At 40.1% G+C, this 14656-nt stretch overlaps 1 protein-coding gene across 1 annotated transcript in view; it reads right to left on the bottom strand.

Moving 5' to 3' along the window:
* AKNAD1 (AKNA domain containing 1) overlaps window positions 1-14292 on the bottom strand; it is a 55741-nt gene extending 41449 nt beyond the window's left edge. Inside the window, exon 1 of the mRNA XM_035020279.1 lies at window positions 14259-14292. The gene's annotated coding sequence lies outside the window, so the exon portion shown is untranslated. The remainder of the gene's footprint in view (window positions 1-14258) is intronic.
* Between the last annotated feature and the right edge of the window lie 364 nt (window positions 14293-14656).

Raw genomic sequence — 14656 nt, 5'->3', positions numbered from 1 at the left:
TGCCCCTCCCCCTGCTCTCTCTCTCTCTCTCAAATAAATAAAGAAATAAAATCTTTATTTTTTATTTTTAAGTAATCTCTACACCCAACGTGGGGCTCAAACTCGCAATACTGAGATGAAGAGTCGCATGCTCTACTGAATGAGCTAGCCAGGTGCCCCTGCAACAATATACTGTTCCGCCTAGAGCAATATGCTGCTTTAAGTCTTCACCCAACACATGCCACAGTCAACACAAAGAGGTAAAACAATAGCAGTAGCAATAGAAACTCACCTCCATCTTGAGGGTCTCTGGACATCATAGAGTGAACCTGAGCTTTTCGATACAGATGAACAATCTTTTAATTATAAATCATTTTTCTTTTTTTCAATAGTAGGAAGTTGGCTGCAATTAAATAGAACAAAAACTGAGCATCCAAATCATGGTGTGCCTGCTTCTTCCGTGTTCCTTCAATTGCAAGAAATTAACTTTGAAGACTACCTAAGGAACTTCCGATGTGATCTAAACTTGTGTGTGTGTGTGTGTGTGTGTGGTCTCTTAAGAGCATTCAAAAATACTTAGTTTGACTCTTTTATTTTTCAAATTCCCTCTATTTCTAGCTCAGGTGTCTATTTACCCACGAAGGCAAATAGGAGATGGTTCAGAATAATATGTCCTAGGCCACGCCCAGAGGCTAGGTATTCATGGATTTTGTATCCAGTGTATGGTGTTTCTGGATTCAAGTATTTTCAAAGGTAATGTGAAACATTACCTCTGCAATGACTGCATTTGATTATGTGCTGTAATGCTCTCAGCTAACTTTATCTCAGAAGTGTGGGTGCCCACAAAAGCAGTGTCTATAGCTGTAACCATACACCTTTCAGCATGGCCGTCTGGTTTTCTCCTGTCATTGAGTGGCAGGAGGGAGACACTGTGTTGGAACAACAAATCAACCCAGTGTTCCCTTGAGACCCATATGGGTATATTATTTACAGCCCGCCTTGGAGATGTAGGCCTTTGGTAAGTGTGCATGAATCTGATGACCACCTGTTACAAATTATTTACCCTGAAACTATTTGAAAATTCTGAGCAAAAAGCTTTTGAAACTGTGAGTGAACAGTATTTGGAGAAGCTTCCTCCCTGTGTTTTACCAGCAGCCCTTGCTTGGTGTCCTCCCCCCGTTGGGGGTCAGTGCTGTCTCTTTATCCAGTTTTCCCGTTGACATAGCCATGCAGTCATCTTGGATGGTCTAATTTGTGCTGTAAAGCACAGACCTTTGCTGTGCTTTGGAAACAGTTAGAAAACTCCTGCCAATTGATTTTCTAAAAATAATTCTAATCACGAATTTTAAAGAACATTGATTTAAAGAAGCTTTATTTAAAAAAAAAAAAAAAAAAGCCTTGTCCTTTCCCTAAACTTTCTTGCTTAAGTTTGGCAACTCCCAGAGATAAGGGGGGCCAGAATATTATGTCCTTGTAGAAAAATAATAGTACTACTTCCTTAACCCCTTTCTTTATAAAAAGCCCAGAGACTCCCCCCAACATGACTATGATGTAAATATTACCTAATCCAATGCTGAAATGCCAATTTTTATTGGACAATTTTGCTTGCTATATTAAGATCCTAGAAGTGACAGCCATACAAAAGGAGAATAATGCTTAGCATTCAGCCTATTATGATTGGCTTGTGTAGGCTTCATAAACACAATTAAGGCACACAATATCCAGATGAGGTGTTTCTTCACCACTCAAGCAATATCATCATCTCCGAAATGGTAACTCAGGACAGTGTAAACAATTTAGGCCAGGAAATAATTACCAGCTCAAAAGATAACAGTGCTTTGCATCTAAATAACACTTTTTAACCACGAATATCCAGCCACATTACAAACTCTAACTAAACACTCTCAGAGACTTAATAGGTATTTCCCTTTAACCTCAACAGATTGAAAGAGAGAAAGCAATTTAATCAAAATTACACAGAGGGGCACTAGCAGGGGGGATTTGTCCCTTGGATTCTAGTATTAAGTGGAGAGTAAAGAAAGCAGTTTTATGGAGGGCGCACTACGTGCTGGGATTGATTCATCTCATCAATCCTTTCCATGGCTCCTGAGATAAACACTCTATCATCCCCGCTGTAGGCTAAGGAAATGAGCTCAAAGGAGCAGCTAGGACAGCTCAGTCTGATTCCAAAGCCAACTTGCTTCCACTCCTATGAGACCACGTGTCACAAAGTGGAAGAAGAAATAGAAGTGGTCAGAAGCAACAGAGCTTTTTTTTTTTTTAACAGGATTGGTTATTAATTTTCTATTCCTGCTGTAGCCAATTATCCCAAACTTAGTGGCTTAAAACAACACTAATTTATTATCTTTCAGTTCTGGAGGTCAGAAGTCCAAAAATGGGTCTCAGTGGGCTGAAAGCAAGGTGTCAGCAGCCTGCATTCCTTCTGGAGGCTCTAGGGGAGAATCCATTCCCTCGCTTTTTCCAGTTCTAAAGGTGATCTGCATTCCTTGGCCCGGTAGTCCTTCCTCCATTTTCAAAGCCAACATCATAACGTCTTCAAATCTCTCTCTCTTTTTTAAAGATTTTATTTATTTATCAGAGAGAACGTGTGAGCGCGCGCACAAGCAGGGGGAGTGGCGGGCAGAGGGAGAAGCAGGCTCCCTGCTGATGAGGGACTCGATTCCGGGACCCCGGGATCATGACCTGAGCCGAAGGAGATGCTTAACTGACTGAGCCACCCAGGCGTCCCACCATCTTCAAATCTCTTTTTGACCCTGACCCTCATACCTCCCTCTTTCACTTCACAGGACCCCTGTGATTACAAAAATGGGTCCACCCAGATAATTCAGGATAACCTCCTCCCCTCAAAACCCCTAACTTAATCACACCTGCAAAGTCTCTTCTGACCTGTAAAGTGATATTCACAGGTTCCAGGGATTAAGATGTAGGCATCTTTGGGAGCCATTATTTTGTTTATCACAGTACTCTATTTTATATTTTGGAGAATTCTTAGAAAACCAGGACCTATGCCTCATCATTTCTTCCCCAGCTGGTATCTCTTGTGCCTGTTACCCCCAAAGCCCCTCTGAAAATGGAGCTTTGTCATCTCATGGAGCAAACTTGTTGAGATACAGTAAATACTATAGGAAGACATACCTCAAAGTGGAAGGCTTAAAAAAAAAAACTGTGAATGATTGGGACACCTGGGCAGCTCAGTCGGTTAGGCGACCGACTCTTGGTTTCAGAGTCCTGGTCTCAAGGTTGTGAGATCGAGCCCCCTATGGGGCTTATGCTCGGTGCAGAGTCTACTTGTCCCTCTCCCTCCCCCTCTGCCCTTCCCCTGCCCACTCACTCATGAGTACTCTCTCTCTCTCAGATAAGTAAATAAATAAAATTTATTTTTAAAAAAATAAATTAAAAAACCATAAACAATAGCTATTTATGCATGCAACCAACTGGAGGCATCTCAAAATAATTACGCCATTTGAAATAAGCCAAAGAAGAGTATACATCTATATAAAATTCTACAAAATGCAAAGTAATATATAGTGACAGAAAGCAAATCACTCATTGCCTGGGGTTGGGGTGCAGGTTGGGGGGAAGGATTACCAAGGGGCATAAGAACGTTTTTAGTGTTGATGGATATATATATATATATCTTTTTTAATTTATTTTTTCAGTTTTATTTAAATTATAGTTAGTTAACAGTGCAATATTGGTTTCAGGAGTACAAGTCAGCTCATTCACCACCTACATAGAACACCCAGTGCTCATCACAGCAAAGGCCCTCTTGAATCCCCATCACCCATCTAGCCCATCCCCCCCCCCCACTTCCCTCTCTTGATTGACAGATACATTGATTGTGGTGCTCATTTCACAGAAGTATAAATATGTCATACAAACGTCAAACTTGGCAAATTGTGTGATTTATTATGTCAGTTGCAGCTCAATAAAGCTGTTAAAAAACATACATGAAAAGAATCTTCAAAATCCTCCAAGGCACACAAGAACTTCATAATTGACGTTAAAGAGCCAGAGAGAAACTTTGGCCCAGCTGCAATAACCTGATCTGTATAGCTCTTCAGAAAATTCTTTATTTTTTTTTTAAAGATTTTATTTATTTATTTGACAGAGAGAGACCCAGCAAGAGAGGGAACACAAGCAGGGGGAGTGGGAGAGGGAGAAGCAGGTTCCCCGTGGAGCAGGGAGCCTGATGAGGGGCTCGATCTCAGGACCCTGGGACCATGACCTGGGCCAAAGGCAGACGCTTAACGGCTGAGCCACACAGAGGCACCCTTTTCAGAAAATTCTTATACACCTCATCCAGATGTTACCATTTCAGGATGACTGAAGATTTGCAAGTAGACACATTTGGGAGTTTATTTTGCATATTATCCAAGCGCCTTAGCTTGGCATACAGGGCCCTTTGTGAACTGTGTGGGCCGCCTACCTCTCCAACCTGTCTTCCTGCCACACCTGGACTTGAAATTCATGCTTCAACAATGCCAAGCTATTTATAGCCATCCAAGGTCACCTGTGTTTGCTGCCTCCATAAAATGTGCTGCCGTCCTCTCTGCCTCCTTGGCCAGGAGAGGCCATCACCTCCTCCACCACCTCCAATTCCCGGACAAGCATCCTTGGCTGCACTTTCCCCACCAGGTTATAATGAATCGTTTCACTTCTGTCTCTGTCACTAGCCTATCTCTACTCCCAACCTTGGCACAGAGCAGAGACTCAACAGTTACCTGATGGAATGACAAATGTTCCTAGTATGTCATAGACACAAACCGGCACCACTGGGGTACCTGTAGGGAAGGCCATCCACCAAAAGAAGAGTTTGGCTATCGGTGGATGAAGGGCTAAAGCCCAGTCATGAAGTTGGTGGCAGGGACACCACGGCAGCCCCAACGAGGGTATTGGTTCTCAGTAGGAGGCAGGGGTCACTGCCAAGGGTTTCAGAAACTGTGGGGTGTATGAGGTTATCACCGCGCTGCCTGCCTGGGAAGGTGCTCCTGGCATTTAGTACCTGGAAACAGGGTGGGAGCTATGTACAGAGCAGCCCTGGAAAAAGAATGATCACCTCCAAAGTGCCAAAAGGCCTTCATTTAAAAAAATACTACTCTAAAGATAAAAAATGTTTTCTCTGTAAAGACTGAAAATACTCCTCTTGCTCAGGGCTTCAGGTGAGGGGAGGTGCATTCAGGGAAGGGCCAGAACCCTCTCCCCGAGCTGCAAACACTCGCTCTCCTTGTCCCTGTCTCCCTCACCAGCCAAGTTTCACTCCTCCCTCTTACTGTCTGCCCTTCATCTCTTTTGTTCCTCAGATACCCGGTCTCCTTGCCACCTTGGGGCCTTCACTTCATGCTGTTTACTCTGCCCAAACTGGCCACTCCACCTTCCTCCCTCTACCTGGTTATTTCTTACTCATCCCTTAGCATGTCATTTCCTCCAGAACCTTCTGTCACCTCCTATACGAGGCCTGCTTCCCCTGATAGAAGCTTTCAGAGCATTCTGTGTATCTCTCCAATAGCCTTTTACAATTCTAAAATATTGGTGGAAGGAAGAAGGAGAGAGAGAGGGAGGAGGGAATGGGGAGGAAGGAGGAAGGCAAGCAGAGAGGAAAACCCATTTGGCTGTTTGAGGAGGGTGGAAAGAGCACACATTTTTATAAACCAGACTCAGCTCTGCTCTTTCTTAATTGAGGAACTTGAATAAGTTATCTAAGTGATTTCCACCTCGGTTTCCTCATCCACAAAATGGGGATAAAATGTGTTTGTGGGAATTAAATGACAGAAATATGCAGAGTATCTTGCTCAGTGTCTGACACATGGAGGGTATTCAATAAATGTCAAGTCTTCTTTCCCTCTCTCCCTCCTCTTCCCCTAAGGGAAGAGCATGTAAATGTAGAAATTTAATTGAGGAAGCTGGACTAAAAAACCTTTATGCCTAGCTTGATGGAGAGAACTCCTGTAAGCCTTCTAAATGGGTTTAAGGGACTCACAAATGTCTTTTTTTTTTAAAGATTTTATTTATTTGTCAGAGAGCACAGGCAGGAGAAGTAGAAGGGAGAGGGAGAAGCAGGGTCCCCACTGAGCAGGGAGCCCCAGATTCGGGACTCGATCCCAGGACCCTGAGATCACAACCTCAGTCAAAGGCAGACACTTAAACCACTGAGCCACCCAGGCATTCCAGGACTCACAAATGTCTTAAAGAAAGCTTGTGGTCAGGGGGTGGGCAGTTGTAATGGGTGGTAAGTAGAAGCAATAAGGCGAATTCATAGACATTGATATGGAGTGTTGCTCAATATTCTTGAAAGACCTACTCTTCATAATCCTTCCAGCATGCTAGCAAGTATATGTATGATGACTTGGAAGGAATGTGAGCTAACCGGGAAGTGAGGCATCTCTAAAAAATTACTTAGTCTTTTAGGGCGCCTGGGTGGCTCAGTCGTTAAGTGTCTGCCTTCGGCTCAGGTCATGATCCCAGGGTCCTGGGATCGAGCCCCACGTCGAGCCCCACGTCGAGCCCCACGTCGGGCTCCCTGCTCGGCGGGAAGCCTGCTTCTCCCTCTCCCACTCCCCCTGCTTGTGTTCCCTCTCTCGCTGTGTCTCTCTCTGTCAAATAAATAAATGAAATCTTTAAATAAAAAAAATTAAAAATAAAATAAAAAATTGCTTAGTCTTTTATGTCTCTGAGATCATGGTCTCACTGAGATCCTATTGATGCCAAAAAAAAAGTTGGGGGAGGGTCAGTGACACCTATCTGAGCTGGAGTCTAGCCACTAAAGTAGAAAGAGTTCTAAATGACCACAATTTAGATTTGTATGATTTCCGTCAAGGGAACCTCTGGGCACATCTGCAATCCCATAATTAAGACTGATAATAGCGTCATAAAATTATGGGTATAATCTTCAGAGGAGAACATTTGAGTACGCATATTATCCTAAAGGCAAACAGACTCTTAGAAGTTCAACACACAGGAGATTGCCAGGGTAGTCATGAGAGTCCTGCCTCCTTTCTAAGGGATCCACCCTACGAAGAGATATTTGGAATAACAGGGTAGTAAGTAAGTTTCATTGTGCAACTTCTCTTGTACATGACACCACATGAATTGTGAATTAAAAGCACTTGATTGCCTTGCTAACAGGCAGCCTCCAGATCTACTGTTAAGCAGTGATATTGACCACTTCAGCTTTAGAGAACCCCAAAAGTTAACCCTGTAAAAGAACACAGGGCTGTTTCCTGGTTAAAGTCTTGAACTACTTACTTGCTTTTCTTTCTTGGACAGGTTTCTTAAACCTACCTTGTTTGTGGTAGGCTCATCTGCCTTTACCAATTCCTGTCCTGGATTTAAAATAGAAAGTTCTGCATCCTGGAATGCCCTCAATCCAAGAATGATTAGCCACCCTAGAGCAGACTCCCTCACCCCTGCCAAACTCCTAAGCTGTTATCCCCTCACCCCTATTTACCCCTGTTTCATATCTATGTATTTTTTTTAAAAAATTTTTAATAGAAAGCCACTAGAAGGAAGTAACAGAGCATATTTATGGGAGAATATTCAGATCCATGGTATTTTTTCTTAGTTTTAACCTTTTTTATTGTTTTATGCTTTTAGCTTATTGTATAAAATGGGGGAAGTACAGAAATGTCCAGACTCAGATGGCTTCAGCATAATTCTTTCTAGTGTTTACTAAACATGTTTTCCATAGTTGGGATCATAATAAATAAGCAATTCTGCAACATGCATTTTTTTCACTGAACATGCAGAATACTTCCTCGTGTTATTATACTTGGAAATAAATGTCTATTTTTAATAGTTATATCCACTACATGGCTACACTGTAATAAATCATTTTCCTAACAACAGACATTTAGATTGTATCCAGTTTTCAATATTTTTAAATGACACAACAGTAAACATCCTTACCTACATTTTAAATTATTTCCTTGGGATAAATTCTTAGGTGGGAAAGTATTAGGGCAAGTATAAAAATTTTAATATTCCTAATATTGATTTCAAAAAGTCTGTACAAGCATATGTTCTCACCAGCAACACAGCAGTGATAATTTGACATGCTCTGTAACACTGAACGGTTAAAAAAAACTTTGTCAATTAAAAAAAAAGGTATTTCAATGTTGTTTTAATTTGCAGCACTTTGATGACTGATAAGGTTGGACATTTTTCATATATTTATGAAAACATATGAAATATATAAATAATATATTTTTTCATTTGTGAATTATCTCAGTCCTTTGCTCATTTATCTATTATCCACAATGACTAGTTTTTTCTTATTACAAAAAGTAATACATGTTCATTGTGAAAGGTGTTAGAAAATGTTAATATTTATAGTGTTTGAAACACTCCTTAAAGAACTCAATCCAATATATTATATCTATGTCAACCAGTATACATCTAAGCCATCTTTTTTTTGAAGTATAGTTGACACACAATATTACATTAGTTTCAAGTGTACAACATAGTGATTCCACAACTCTATACATCATGCTATTCTCACTGCAATTATAACTACCAAATGTTACAATACAACCCTATTATAATACCTTAACTATAGTCCCTGTGCTGTACCTTTCAACCCTTATTCATTCCATAAAAAGCAGTCTGTACCTCCCACTCACCTTAACCCCTTTTTGCTCAATAACCCCCCCTTCCCCCGGCAACCACCAGTTTGTTTTCTGCGTTAATGGGTCTATTCTGTGTTTGTTTATTCATTTGGGTTTGTTTTTTTCTTTAGATTCCACATATAAGTGAAATCATATGGTATTTGTCTTTCTCTTTCTGACTTCTTTCACTTAGCACAATACTCTCTAGATCTATCCATGTTGTTGCAAATGGCAAGATCTCATTTTTTAGGGGTGCCTGGGTGGCTCAGTTGGTTAAGCGACTGCCTTCGGCTCAGGTCATGATCCTGGAGTCCCGGGATCGGGTCCCGCATCAGGCTCCCTGTTCAGTGGGGAGTCTGCCTCTCCCTCTGCTTCTCCCCCTCTCATGCTCTCTCTCTATCACTCTCTCTCTCAATAAATAAATAAAAATCTTTAAAAAAAAAACTCATTTTTAAAAAAAGATTTATTTATTTATTTATTTATTTATTTATTTGAGAGAGAGAGAGCGGGGGTAGGGGCAGAGGGAGAGGAAATCAAGAGTCAGATGCTTAACTGACTGAGCCACCCAGGCACCCCATATTTTTTATGGCTGAGTAATATTCTCTCTCTCTCTCTCCATATATATATAGATATATATATATCTCCATATATATCTCTATCTATCTATATGTGTGTATAAAATGTCTTCCTTATCCATTCATCTATTGATGGACACTTGGGTTGCTTCCATATTTTGGCTATTGCAAATAATGCTGCAATGAACATAGGGGTACATATATCTTTTTTTTTTTAAGATTTTATTTATTTATTGGACATAGAGAGAGACAGTGACAGAGGGAATATAAGCAGGGGGAGTGGGAGAAGGAGAAGCATGCTTCCCGCCAAGCAGGGAGCCCGATGCGGGGCTACACCCCAGGCCCCTGGGATCACGACCTGAGCCGAAGGCAGACGCTTAACGACTGAACCACCCAGGTGCCCCAAATAAATAAAATCTTTTTAAAAAATTCCATATGGGGTACCTGGGTGGCTCAGTCGTTAAGCGTCTGCCTTCGGCTCAGGTCATAATCTCAGGGTCCTGGGATCGAGCCCCGCATCGGGCTCCCTGCTCAGTGGGAAGCCTGCTCCTCCCTCTCCCACTCCCCCTGCTTGTGTTCCCTCTCTCGCTGTGTCTTTCTCTGTCAAATAAATAAATAAATAAAATCTTTAAAAAAATAAATAAGTAAAAAATTTTAAAAATTCCATATGTTTAAAAAAACAACAACACTAAGCTTGGGCTATCCTAACAACCTTGCATGTTGTAAGGCTATGCACACTCATTGCTCTCTCCCTTCTCCAAGGCACTGGGAAAGGATCAAGGAAATGTCAGTATCAGCAGTGTTAACACCAGAGGGGTTTTCAAGCAATGTGGAAATGCAGTAAAAATGCCACTGCTATGTCCCTAGCACTCAGTATAGTGTTTAGCACATAATAGGTATTTAAAAACATGTTCTTGAATAGATGAATGAGTGAATTTACAAGGCAAGAAAGAACAATGACATCAGTTAATAGTGGTATCCAAATGTTTACCACTTACTGTGGTTATCACCACCTTCTTGCATCTTTCCATTTAAAATCATTTTCCTTCTTGAAAGGTAACCTTTATAACTTCAGTTAGTGAGGGTCTGTGATGGCAAAATCAGTTTTTGTTTACCTAAATATGCCTTTATTTCACTCTCATTTTTAGAAGATATTTCTACTGGTTAAATAATTCTAGGTTGACAGTCATTTTCTCTCACTACATTCTTCTGGGTTATATTTTTACAGTTGCAAAGTCACCTATCAGCTAAGTGTTGTTTCATTGGAGGTGGTCAGCCCTTTCTCTTGCAATGGTTATAAAGTTACTTTGCTTTTGGTGCTCTGTATTTTCATTATCTTATGTGTAAATATCTATTTTCTTTTTCTTTTTTTAAAATCTTGCCTAAGGTATTGTCCATTTTCTTTTCATTTTAGAATTTTGATTAGACATGTTAGATCTCCCTCTATCCTCCATGTTTCTCTTTTATGTGAAAAAATTAATTTGGTTCTATCTTCTAGTTTGCTAATTTTTTCTTCAGCATGTCTAATCTGCTGTTAAGCCCGCCCATTGACTTTTTTTTTTTTAGGGAGAAAGCACAAGAGCAAGCAGGAGGGGAGAGACAGAGGGAGAGAGATATTCTTAAGCAGGTTCCATGCCCAGCACAGAGCCCAAAGTGGGGCTTGATCTCACTACTCTGAGACCATGACCTGAACTGAAATCAAGAGTTGGATGCTGGGGTGCCTGGAAGGCCCAGCTGGTTAAGTGTCTGACTATGGCTCAGGTCATACTCTCAGGGTCCTGGGATCAAGCCTTGCATCAGGCTCCCTGTTCAGCAGGGGTCTGCTTCTCCCTATCCCTCTGCCCCTCCCCCCCCACCCCCGGTGCGCGCTCTCTCTCAAATAAATAAAATCTTAAAAAAAAGAGCTGGATGCTTAACCGACTGAGCCACCCAGGTATCCCCTGCCTGTTGACTTTTAAATTTTAATTATTATGTGTCTTTTTTTTTTAAGTCTATAAGGTTTTTAAAATTATTTTTTAAACCTGCTTGTTCATTTTTGAAAGAATTTTGCTCTTTATTCGTATCTTCAATCTTTTATTTTATTGCCTTAAATCTATTAAACATATTTATACTCTATGGCTGGTAATTACAATTTCAAAGTCTTTAAGAGTTTGATTTTGTTATTTTTTTCCTGCTAATTCTTGTATAAGATGCTTTGTTTCTTTGTATGATTTGTAATTTGACTGAGAGTTCACATTTCTTGGAACTTCTGCTGTGTAAATTTTGGGGGTCTGGATCAAGTCGGTGTCTTAGTTAGCTTGAGCTGACAAAATACCATAAACTGGATTGCTTAAACAAAACATTTATTCCTCACAGTTCTGGAAGCTGGGAAGTCCAAAATCAAGGTGCCAGCACATCGTGTCTGGTGAAGGCCCATTTCTTGGTTCTTAGAGGGGTGTCATCTTACTGTATCCCTGTGTGTGAGGCTGCTCTTTGGGTCTTTTTTATAAGGGCACTAATCTCATTCATGAGTGCTCTACACTCTTGACCTAATCTAAGGCCCTATCTCCCTATACTATCACAATGGGAATTAGGTTTAAACATATAAATTTTGGGGAGATACAAACAGTCTCTAGTAGTGATCTGGTTCACCTTTACCAGCTGCCTAGGGGCACCATCAACCTGAAACCACTTTAAAGTAAATTATGTGCTTGAGTTTCAGACAAGCCATGTAGAGCAGATTATTGCCTTTGGTAAAAAACAAAACAAAACAAAACAAAAAACACAGAAAAAAATATCAGGAGATATATCCTCCTCTATTCTATGTTAAGGACGATTGCAGGCAATTTTCTTTTGTTGTCTTCTGAGAAAAGGTTGACAAGGACTTTGGGAGATCCTGGCTTATGTGTGGAGTCTCTTATTAGATTCCTCATCTTGGTAGGACCTGGCCTTTGTCTCTTTTTTCCATGTCTCATGAGACTGTGACAACTAAATCTCAAGTTCATCTGCTTATCTATTTTACTAGTTCCTAGCTTCTGAGTAATCCTTACTTGAATGCTAGGTCATTGATAAATTTTATATATTTTTTTAAATATTTGAAAGCATTTTAAGTTGTTTTCAGTGAGAGAGTGAACAGGGTATCTGGGTTATTACTTTCAGACATGGAAGCCTATGGAGCGATTTTCTTCCCTACTTTTTATTCTGAAAAATTCCAAATTTCTAGAAAAAATAAAAGAATAATACATGAATAATATAGTATAAGAGTAAGAGATATATCTTAACCTAGGTCTAAGTGTTAATATTTAGTTTGTATTTCTCTTCTTTCTCTGTCTTTTGCTGAACCATTTGCATATAAGTTGAAGTCATGGTTTTTTATTCTTAAGTACTTCAGCTTGCATCTCCTAAAAATAAAAAAATTTTCCTATATAACCATAATTCCATGTCACCTCTAGGAAAATTGATAGTAATTCTATAATATTACCTAATATATTATCTATATTCAAATTTCTCCAATTGTTTCTTAAATGTCTTTTATAGTCTCTCTCTCATTTTCTCTCTCTCTGATTTAGGACTCCACAAGATTCATGTACCTTTTTTGGTTGGTTTGTTTTTCATGACAATGATGTTTGTGAAGAGTCTGGGCTAATTGTCTTATAGAATGTCTGAAATTCTGGTTTTGTTTCTGAGTGTTCCTTTAAAAATATAAACAAATGAAGTTATTCCCATGTTTAAATCTTCCTCTGGCTACTATTACATTTAGAAAGTAAAGCCCAAACTCATTGTCCTGGCTTACAAAGGTCTACATGATCTGGTATGACTTCACCCTGTAGGTTCTTCTCTACCTCATTTCACTTAAGCAATAGTGGTCTTTTTCCAGTTTCACAAACCCACAAAGCTTGCCCTCACAGGGCTTTGCACTAGCTGTTCCCTTTGCCTAATGTTCTCTTCCCTGAGATTTGCTTAAAAGTTGGCTCCTTATAATTAAAGTCTTGGTTTGAATACTGTCTTCTCAAAGTGGACTTTCTTACCTTGACCCTCAATGTAAAGTTGTCTTTCAGTCACTCACCCTCACATCACCCCCCTTTGAATTCTCTGCATGGTACCTGTCACAACCTGGTATTTTTCTTATTTATTTTATTTTATTATTTTTTTATATCTTTTTTTTTTAAATTTTATTCTTATGTTAATCACCATACATTACATCATTAGTTTTTGATGCAGTGTTCCATGATTCATTGTTTGTGCACAACACCCAGTGCTCCATGCAGAATGTGCCCTCCTCAATACCCACCACCAGGCTAACCCATCCTCCCACCCCCCTCCCCTTTCTTATTTATTTTTATTGAACTCCATGGAAGCAGGGGCTGTGCTCCCTCTTGCTCATTGCTATATTCCCAGCACCTAGAACAGTTTCTGACACATAGCAGAAACTTAATAAATACTTGCTAAATACTGTAATGAATAAGCTGAAAGCTGAGGGCTGACAAGTAGCTAGCCATTTAAAGGGCCTGAGGGAAAAAATCTTGGCAGGGGGAACTGCCGGGGAGAAGGCTCTGAGAGAACCCCGAGGCTTGGTCTGTTCTAGGGCTGGAGAAATATCCTGTGTACTTGGAGCGAAGTGCAAAGTAAACCAGGAGGAGAAGGAAATACTGGAGAGTAGAGAGGTGGATAGGGCAAGATGACTTAGGGCTTTGTGGGCCATGGTAGGGAATTTAGATTTTATTTTAAATCAAATGATAAATCACTAAAGGTTTTCAAATAGGAGAGTGACATAATCTGATTTATGCCTTTTAAAAGATACTTTAAAAACTAATTCAACTTGAGTAAGATGGAGATAACTAATACCAGTGACAGAAAGTCACATGTGTAAGAGAAGATTTGCAGGCGGGACATGATTTGTTTTGGACAATGGTTGATAGGAAAACATTCTATCAACACCCAAAAAAGAATTTATGAGTAAGAAAGAATTATAATACCTACCTCTGAAATGGTACAGCCATCTAATTCAGTTGTTGTTTATAAGTACCTGATTTTAAAGGTAGTTGCTGATAATAATAATAGGTGCCATTTATCAAGCAGTCAGGCGCTTAACAAAACTTACCTCACGGAAGCATAACCACCACTTTTATTACCTGTGTTTTGCAGTTGAGGAAACTAAGGCTAAAGAGGATAAGTAACTCCTTTAAGGTCAATCAGCCCATAAGTGGCAAAGATGTAACTCAAATCCGGGTCAAGTGTGATGCCAAAGCTGTTATTGTAACCAATTTGCGATACATAACACGTTCCCAGGAAGAGAAATGCTGGATCACTGGTTATGGCCATCATTCAGAGAGATACTGAAAGTGGGGTTTTCTCTAACACACCCTTAAGCCTGCAGAAACATTTAAATTTCATTTCAGTGGAGAAATGTTTGAGAAATAATCTAATTAAATTCATCCGACTCTTCAGCCCAAAGAGCCTGTAGTCTTGGTGTTTCTGTGAAGAACTGAGACCTATGTT

Source organism: Mirounga leonina, unplaced genomic scaffold (genome assembly GCF_011800145.1).
Source record: "Mirounga leonina isolate KUSES-001 unplaced genomic scaffold, KU_Mleo_1.0 Mir_173, whole genome shotgun sequence".
NCBI lineage: Eukaryota > Metazoa > Chordata > Mammalia > Carnivora > Phocidae > Mirounga > Mirounga leonina.
Note: the sequence above shows the minus strand (reverse complement) of the source record. Positions and strands in the feature narration are given on the sequence as shown.